Source organism: Oncorhynchus clarkii, chromosome 10 (genome assembly GCF_045791955.1).
Source record: "Oncorhynchus clarkii lewisi isolate Uvic-CL-2024 chromosome 10, UVic_Ocla_1.0, whole genome shotgun sequence".
Classification (NCBI taxonomy): Eukaryota; Metazoa; Chordata; class Actinopteri; order Salmoniformes; family Salmonidae; genus Oncorhynchus; species Oncorhynchus clarkii.
In genome coordinates, this window is record NC_092156.1 from 72481755 (window position 1) to 72490919 (window position 9165).

The following is a 9165-nucleotide window of genomic DNA, read 5'->3' on the forward strand; positions in this document are numbered from 1 at the left end:
TGTATCTCACTGCTGGACCCTGATCAGACATGGAGTAGTTGGCTCTGCATTTACATTCACAGCACACCCACCCATCACCGTCAATCACCACACACACCGACAACACTAGAGCACAGTCTATTTGGAGGCTAAATAACTAAATTGATGTCTTATTTTTTCTCTTTCTGTTTGTTTGTTATTGTGTGTGTGAGAGAAAGACAGAGAGACAGAGACAGACAAAGAGAGAGAGAGAGAGAAAGAGGGAGGGAGGGAGGTAGCCTTGTTGAGTGAGTGAAGATTAATGTCGCGCTTTTCCCGTGCACGCACCTGCCTTGGGACTAGACTCCACCGGAGCTGCCTCACATTTGAACTGGAAAACCTTGCGCGCGTCGGTGTATCTGGATTAACGGAATGGATTAGAGATCTAAGATCGCCCCTTTCCCATGTCGGAGGTGAGTGTTTATTTTTCTTTACCCTGTTTCGGTTTGTGGTGGAAATGGAAATTCCGTGTTGTCAAAGACCGTTGGGAGTCGGGATGGCCCGCCCTGAGCGCAAAACACCGGATTAGAGAGGGGTTAACGGTAACCGGTAAAAGAGGTCGGAATGAACCACGGACTGATCAGTCGAGGGACAGAAATAAGTTTAGAATATTAGGCTCTAAAAGTAGCCTAGTGTGCATATTATTTTACAGCCTAACATACCGTGAAACGTATTCAGTCAGTGTGACGACAAAATAGTCATTCAGGGCTGGGTCATATAATAAACACGAAATGACTGGTCTGCTAGCCTATTTCCATGTCCCAAACGCGTTTCTTTTAAGTTTGCAAACGAATAAATAAAGACATTATCCAGTTGTCACACCAGTAGGCCAGGCTAGCCTCAGAACAGCCTAAATTCGCCCGGGCATGGACTCGAAAGCGTTCCACAGGGATGCTGGCCCATGTTGACTACGATGCTTCCCACAGTTATCAAGTTGACTGGATGTCCTATGCGTGGTCCATTGTGGTACACACGGAAACAGTTGAGTGTGAAAAACCCAGCAGTGTTGCAGGTCTTGAAACAAACCGGTGCGCCTGGCACCTACTACCATACCCTGTTCAAAGGCACTTACATTTCATGTCTTGCCCATCCACACTCTGAATGCCTACATACATAATCCATGTCTCAATTGTCTCAAGGTTTACAAAACCTTCTTTAACCCGTCTCCTCCCCTTCATCTACAATGATTGAAGTGGAAGTGACATCAATAAGGGATCATAGCTTTCACCTGGATTCACCTGGTCAGTCTAAGTCATGGAAAGAGCAGGCGTTCTTAAATGTTTTGTACACTCAGTGTATAGCCTAACTACAGGATACATGAAACAAACAAAGCTACAATGTTTTTTCCGTCGTGCCTCGCTAGTCAACAGACTACTCCTGCCCCGCTGCAACAATTCAGGAAGGCGTCGCCGGAATCCAATTTTTAGAAGTTGTCACTCCCGAAAATCACGTGACTACACATCTTTGTCTATGTGAAGCCTGCCTGCCTGCCTGTCTGTCTGTTTCAGTGTGTGTGTGTGTCTGTTTCTTTCAGTGTGTGTGTGTGTGTGTGTGTGTGTGTGTGTGTGTCTGTGTGTGTGTGTGTGTGTGTGTGTGTGTCTGTGTGTGTAGTCTTTTGGTTAGCGACAGAACAGACCAGAGGTGTAGCAACAAAAAAAAAAACATGGCACACTATTCACTACTTAGTGCCCTATATCTGACCACAGCTCTATGAATCCTGTTCAGAAGTAGTGCCCTATATAGGGTGCCATTTGGGAGGTAACCAGTGACTCAGTATGTTTCTATAAAAAAAATAATTGAACAATTCATGACTGATAGTTTATTGTAGCTTTTAGTGGGAAATCACATTTCCCAGCCATCCCCACAGCAGGGCTGTATAATATATATATATATATATATATCAACACACACACTACAGGGCTTTAGTGGAGACCTTCAAGTTCCTGGCCTACACATCACTAAAGATCTGTCATGGTCCTCACACACCAACACAGTCATGAAGAGGGCACGACACCACCTCTCCCCCCTCAGGAGGCTGAAAAGATCTGTCATGGTCCTCACACACCAACACAGTCATGAAGAGGGCACGACACCACCTCTCCCCCCTCAGGAGGCTGAGAAGATCTGTCATGGTCCTCACACACCAACACGGTCATGAAGAGGGCACGACACCACCTCTCCCCCCTCAGGAGGCTGAGAAAATCTGTCATGGTCCTCACACACCAACACGGTCATGAAGAGGGCACGACACCACCTCTCCCCCCTCAGGAGGCTGAGAAGATCTGTCATGGTCCTCACACACCAACACGGTCATGAAGAGGGCACGACACCACCTCTCCCCCCTCAGGAGGCTGAGAAGATCTGTCATGGTCCTCACACACCAACACGGTCATGAAGAGGGCACGACACCACCTCTCCCCCCCTCAGGAGGCTGAAAAGATCTGTCATGGTCCTCACACACCAACACAGTCATGAAGAGGGCACGACACCACCTCTCCCCCCTCAGGAGGCTGAAAAGATCTGTCATGGTCCTCACACACCAACACAGTCATGAAGAGGGCACGACACCACCTCTCCCCCCTCAGGAGGCTGAAAAGATCTGTCATGGTCCTCACACACCAACACAGTCATGAAGAGGGCACGACACCACCTCTCCCCCTCAGGAGGCTGAAAAGATTTGACATGGGCCCTCAGATCCTCAAAGTTCTACAGCTGCACCATTGAGAGCATTTTGATTGGCTGCATCACCGCCTGGTACGGCAACTGCTTATCATCCGAGTGCAAGGCCCTACAGAGGGTAGTGCGTACGGCCCAGTACATCACTGGGGCCAAGCTCCCTGCCGTCCAGGACCTCTGTACCAGGTGGTGTCAGTGGAAAGCCCTAAACATGGTCAAAGACTCCAGCCACCCAAGTTATAGACTGTTGTCTCTGCTACCGCACGGAAAGTGGTACCGATGCACCAAGTAGGGGTGTGGATCAGAAAACCAGTCAGTCTCTGGTGTGACCACCATTTCCCTCAGGCAGCACAACACATCTCCTTCACATAGAGTTAATCAGGCTGTTGGTTGTAGCCTGTGGAATGTTGTCCCACTCCTCTTCAACAGCTGTGTGACAACACATCTCCTTCACATAGAGTTAATCAGGCTGTTGGTTGTAGCCTGTGGAATGTTGTCCCACTCCTCTTCAACAGCTGTGTGACAACACATCTCCTTCACATAGAGTTAATCAGGCTGTTGGTTGTAGCCTGTGGAATGCTGTCCCACTCCTCTTCAACGGCTGTGTGAAGTCCCTGGATATTGGCTGGAACTGAAACATGCTGTCGTACACGTCGATCCAGAGCATCCCAAACATGCTCAATGGGTGACATGTCTGGTGAGTGTGCAGGCCATGGAAGAACTGGGACATTTTCAGCTTCCAGGTATTGTGTACAGATCCTTACGACATGGGTCCGTGCGTTATCATGCTGCAACATGAGGTGATGGCGGCGGATGACTGGCACGACAATGGGCCTCAGGATGTTGTCATGGTGTCTCTGTGCATTCAAATTGCCATCGATACAATGCAATTGTATTCATTGTCTGTAGTTTATGCCTGACCATACCATAACCCCACCGCCACCACGGGGAACTCTATATATTAGTGCACACCGCTCACCCACACAAGACCATACAGGCGTCTGCCATCTGCCTGGAACAGTTGAAACCGGGTTTCACACTTCTCCAGCGTGCCAGTGGCCATCGAAGGGGATCATTTTCCCACTGAAGTTGGTTCTTTGTTTGTGCAAAGCCATAGTTGTATTCTTTGTCCGGGTGGCTGGTCTCAAACGATCCCAGAGAGGAAGAAGCCGGATGTGGAGGTCCTGGGCTGGCATGGTTACACGTGGTCTGCTGTTGTGGGGCAGGTTGTTAGTTAGTTGTTCGTTTCGGTGTGTGTTTACTTTCTGTGTGTGTGTGTTTTTCATTTTTTCATTGGAAGAAGCCAAAAACAAACGCATATACAAAAACACAGGGATGTAATCCAAACAAAAGTTAAACCTCTAATAAATACACGGGACGAGACCCGTAATAACACACGGGACGAGACCCGTAATAACAACACACGGGACCCGTAATAACAACACACGGGACGAGACCCGTAATAACAACACACGGGACCCGTAATAACAACACACGGGACGAGTCCCGTAATAACAACACACGGGACGAGACCCGTAATAACAACACACGGGACCCGTAATAACAACACACGGGACGAGACCCGTAATAACAACACACGAGACGAGACCCATAATAACAACACACGAGACGAGACCCGTAATAACAACACACGAGACCCGTAATAACAACACACGGGACGAGACCCGTAATAACAACACACGGGACGAGACCCGTAATAACACACGGGACGAGACCCGCAATAACAACACACGGGACGAGACCCGTAATAACAACACACGGGACGAGACCCGTAATAACACACGGGACGAGACCCGTAATAACAACACACGGGACGAGACCCGTAATAACAACACACGGGACCCGTAATAACAACACACGAGACCCGTAATAACAACACACGAGACCCGTAATAACAACACACGGGACCCGTAATAACAACACACGAGACCCGTAATAACAATACACGGGACGAGACCCGTAATAACAACACACGGGACCTGTAATAACAACACACAGGACCCGTAATAACAACACACAGGACCCGTAATAACAACACACGGGACCTGTAATAACAACACACGGGACCCGTAATAACAACACACGGGACCCGTAATAACAACACACGAGACCTGTAATAACAACACACGGGACCCGTAATAACAACACACGAGACCCGTAATAACAACACACGGGACCCGTAATAACAACACACGGGACCCGTAATAACAACACACGGGACGAGACCCATAATAACAACACACGGGACGGGACCCATAATAACAACACACGGGATGGGACCCGTAATAACAACACACGGGACGGGACCCATAATAACAACACACGAGACCCGTAATAACAACACATGGGACGGGACCCGTAATAACAACACACGAGACCCGTAATAACAATACACGGGACGAGACCCGTAATAACAACACACGGGATGGGACCCGTAATAACAACACACGGGACGGGACCCATAATAACAACACACGAGACCCGTAATAACAACACACGGGACGGGACCCATAATAACAACACACGAGACCCGTAATAACAATACACGGGACGAGACCCGTAATAACAACACACGGGACCTGTAATAACAACACACGGGACCTGTAATAACAACACACGGGACCGTAATAACAACACACGGGACCCGTAATAACAACACACGGGACGAGACCCATAATAACAACACACGGGACCCGTAATAACAACACACGGGACGAGACCCGTAATAACAACACACGGGATGGGACCCGTAATAACAACACACGGGACGGGACCCATAATAACAACACACGAGACCCGTAATAACAACACACGGGACGGGACCCGTAATAACAACACACAAGACCCGTAATAACAACACACGGGACCTGTAATAACAACACACGGGACCCGTAATAACAACACACGAGACCCGTAATAACAATACACGGGACGAGACCCGTAATAACAACACACGGGACCTGTAATAACAACACACAGGACCCGTAATAACAACACACAGGACCCGTAATAACAACACACGGGACCTGTAATAACAACACACGGGACCCGTAATAACAACACACGGGACCCGTAATAACAACACACGAGACCTGTAATAACAACACACGGGACCCGTAATAACAACACACGAGACCCGTAATAACAACACACGGGACCCGTAATAACAACACACGGGACCCGTAATAACAACACACGGGACGAGACCCATAATAACAACACACGGGACGGGACCCATAATAACAACACACGGGATGGGACCCGTAATAACAACACACGGGACGGGACCCATAATAACAACACACGAGACCCGTAATAACAACACATGGGACGGGACCCGTAATAACAACACACGAGACCCGTAATAACAATACACGGGACGAGACCCGTAATAACAACACACGGGATGGGACCCGTAATAACAACACACGGGACGGGACCCATAATAACAACACACGAGACCCGTAATAACAACACACGGGACGGGACCCATAATAACAACACACGAGACCCGTAATAACAATACACGGGACGAGACCCGTAATAACAACACACGGGACCTGTAATAACAACACACGGGACCTGTAATAACAACACACGGGACCCGTAATAACAACACACGGGACCCGTAATAACAACACACGGGACGAGACCCATAATAACAACACACGGGACCCGTAATAACAACACACGGGACGAGACCCGTAATAACAACACACGGGATGGGACCCGTAATAACAACACACGGGACGGGACCCATAATAACAACACACGAGACCCGTAATAACAACACACGGGACGGGACCCGTAATAACAACACACAAGACCCGTAATAACAACACACGGGACGGGACCCGTAATAACAACACACGGGACCCGTAATAACAACACACGAGACCCGTAATAACAACACACGGGACGGGACCCGTAATAACAACACACGGGATGGGACCCGTAATAACAACACACGGGACGGGACCCATAATAACAACACACGAGACCCGTAATAACAACACACGGGACGGGACCCGTAATAACAACACACGAGACCCGTAATAACAACACATGGGACGGGACCCGTAATAACAACACACGAGACCCGTAATAACAATACACGGGACGAGACCCGTAATAACAACACACGGGATGGGACCCGTAATAACAACACACGGGACGGGACCCATAATAACAACACACGAGACCCGTAATAACAACACACGGGACGGGACCCATAATAACAACACACGAGACCCGTAATAACAATACACGGGACGAGACCCGTAATAACAACACACGGGACCTGTAATAACAACACACGGGACCTGTAATAACAACACACGGGACCCGTAATAACAACACACGGGACCCGTAATAACAACACACGGGACGAGACCCATAATAACAACACACGGGACCCGTAATAACAACACACGGGACGAGACCCGTAATAACAACACACGGGATGGGACCCGTAATAACAACACACGGGACGGGACCCATAATAACAACACACGAGACCCGTAATAACAACACACGGGACGGGACCCGTAATAACAACACACAAGACCCGTAATAACAACACACGGGACGGGACCCGTAATAACAACACACGGGACCCGTAATAACAACACACGAGACCCGTAATAACAACACACGGGACGGGACCCGTAATAACAACACACGAGACCCGTAATAACAACACACGAGACGAGACCCCTAATAACAACACACGGGACGAGACCCGTAATAACAACACACGGGACGAGACCCGTAATAACAACACATGGGACCCGTAATAACAACACACGAGACCCGTAATAACAGCAACACTACCGGGGCAATCCGTGATATCACAACAAGAGAGACACCACAACACAACATAAAGAGAGACCTAAGACAACAACACCACATAACAGCAACATGGTAGCAGCACAACATGGTAGCAACACAACATGACAGCAACATGGTAGCAACACAACATGGCAGTATCACAACATGGTAGCAAAACAACATGACAACGACATGGTAGAAACACAACATGACAACGACATGGTAGAAACACAACATGACAACAACATGGTAGCAACACAACATGACAACATGGTAGCAGCACAACATGACAACAACATGGTAGCAGCACAACATGACAACAACATGGTAGCAACACAACATGACAACATGGTAGCAGCACAACATGACAACAACATGGAAGCAGCACAACATGACAACAACATGGTAGCAGCACAACATGACAACATGGTAGCAGCACAAACAGGGTACAAAGGGACAGAAGGTAGAGGCAACAATATATCACGTGAAGCAGCCACAAATGTCAGTAAGAGTGTCCATGATTGAGTCTTTGAATGAGGAGATGGAGATAAAACTGTCCAGTTTAAGTGTTTGTTGCAGCTCGTTCCAGTCACTAACTGTAGCGAACTGAAAAGAGGAGCGACCCAGGGATGTGTGTGCTTTGGGGACCTTTAACAGAATGTGACTGGCAGAACGGGTGTTGTATGTGGAGGATGAGGGCTGCAGTAGATACTCAGATAGGGGGGAGTGAGGCCTAAGAGGGTTTTATAAATAAGCATCAACCAGTGTGTGCACGTGTGTGTACAGTGTGTGTGTGTACGGTGTGTGTGTTTATGGTGTGTGTGTGTGTGTACGGTGTGTGTGTGTGTACGGTGTGTGTGTGTGTGTGTACGGTGTGTGTGTGTGTGTACGGTGTGTGTGTGTACGCTGTGTGTGTGTGTGTGTGTATGGTGTGTGTGTGTACAGTGTGTGTGTGTACGGTGTGTCTGTGTGTGTACGGTGTGTGTGTGTGTACGCTGTGTGTGTGTGTGTACGGTGTGTGTGTGTACGTGTGTGTGTGTACAGTGTGTGTGTGTGTGTACGGTGTGTGTGTACGGTGTGTGTGTGTATGTTGTGTGTACGGTGTGTGTGTGTACGGTGTGTCTGTGTGTGTACGGTGTGTGTGTGTACGCTGTGTGTGTGTGTGTGTGTGTACGGTGTGTGTGTGTACGTTGTGTGTACGCTGTGTGTGTGTGTGTGTGTACGGTGTGTGTGTGTACAGTGTGTGTGTGTGTGTACGGTGTGTGTGTGTGTATGTTGTGTGTACGGTGTGTGTGTGTACGGTGTGTCTGTGTGTGTACGGTGTGTGTGTACGGTGTGTGTGTGTGTACGTTGTGTGTACGGTGTGTGTGTGTGTAACAATATGGTAGTTGGTGTAGCAGAAGGAATAGCACCATGCTCCATTCTAAAGGACCTCCCATCATTACTAATGGAGGAGGTTATTTTTAGGAGACGCTCCATTTTGATGCCACGTGTTTGTCGAGTTTAATACTCTGTGTTTCTGTGTGTTTGTCGAGTTTAATACTCTGTGTTTCTGTGTGTGTGTCGAGTTTAATATTCTGTGTTTCTGTGTGTTTGTCAAGTTTAATACTCTGTGTTTCT

The 9165-nt window shown here is 48.3% G+C and overlaps 1 protein-coding gene across 1 annotated transcript in view; it reads left to right on the forward strand.

Moving 5' to 3' along the window:
- Nucleotides 1-308: 308 nt before the first annotated feature.
- The window catches only part of LOC139419337 (uncharacterized), an 85142-nt gene continuing 76285 nt past the window's right edge, over nt 309-9165 (forward strand). Inside the window, 1 exon segment of the mRNA XM_071169278.1 lies at nt 309-431. The gene's annotated coding sequence lies outside the window, so the exon portion shown is untranslated.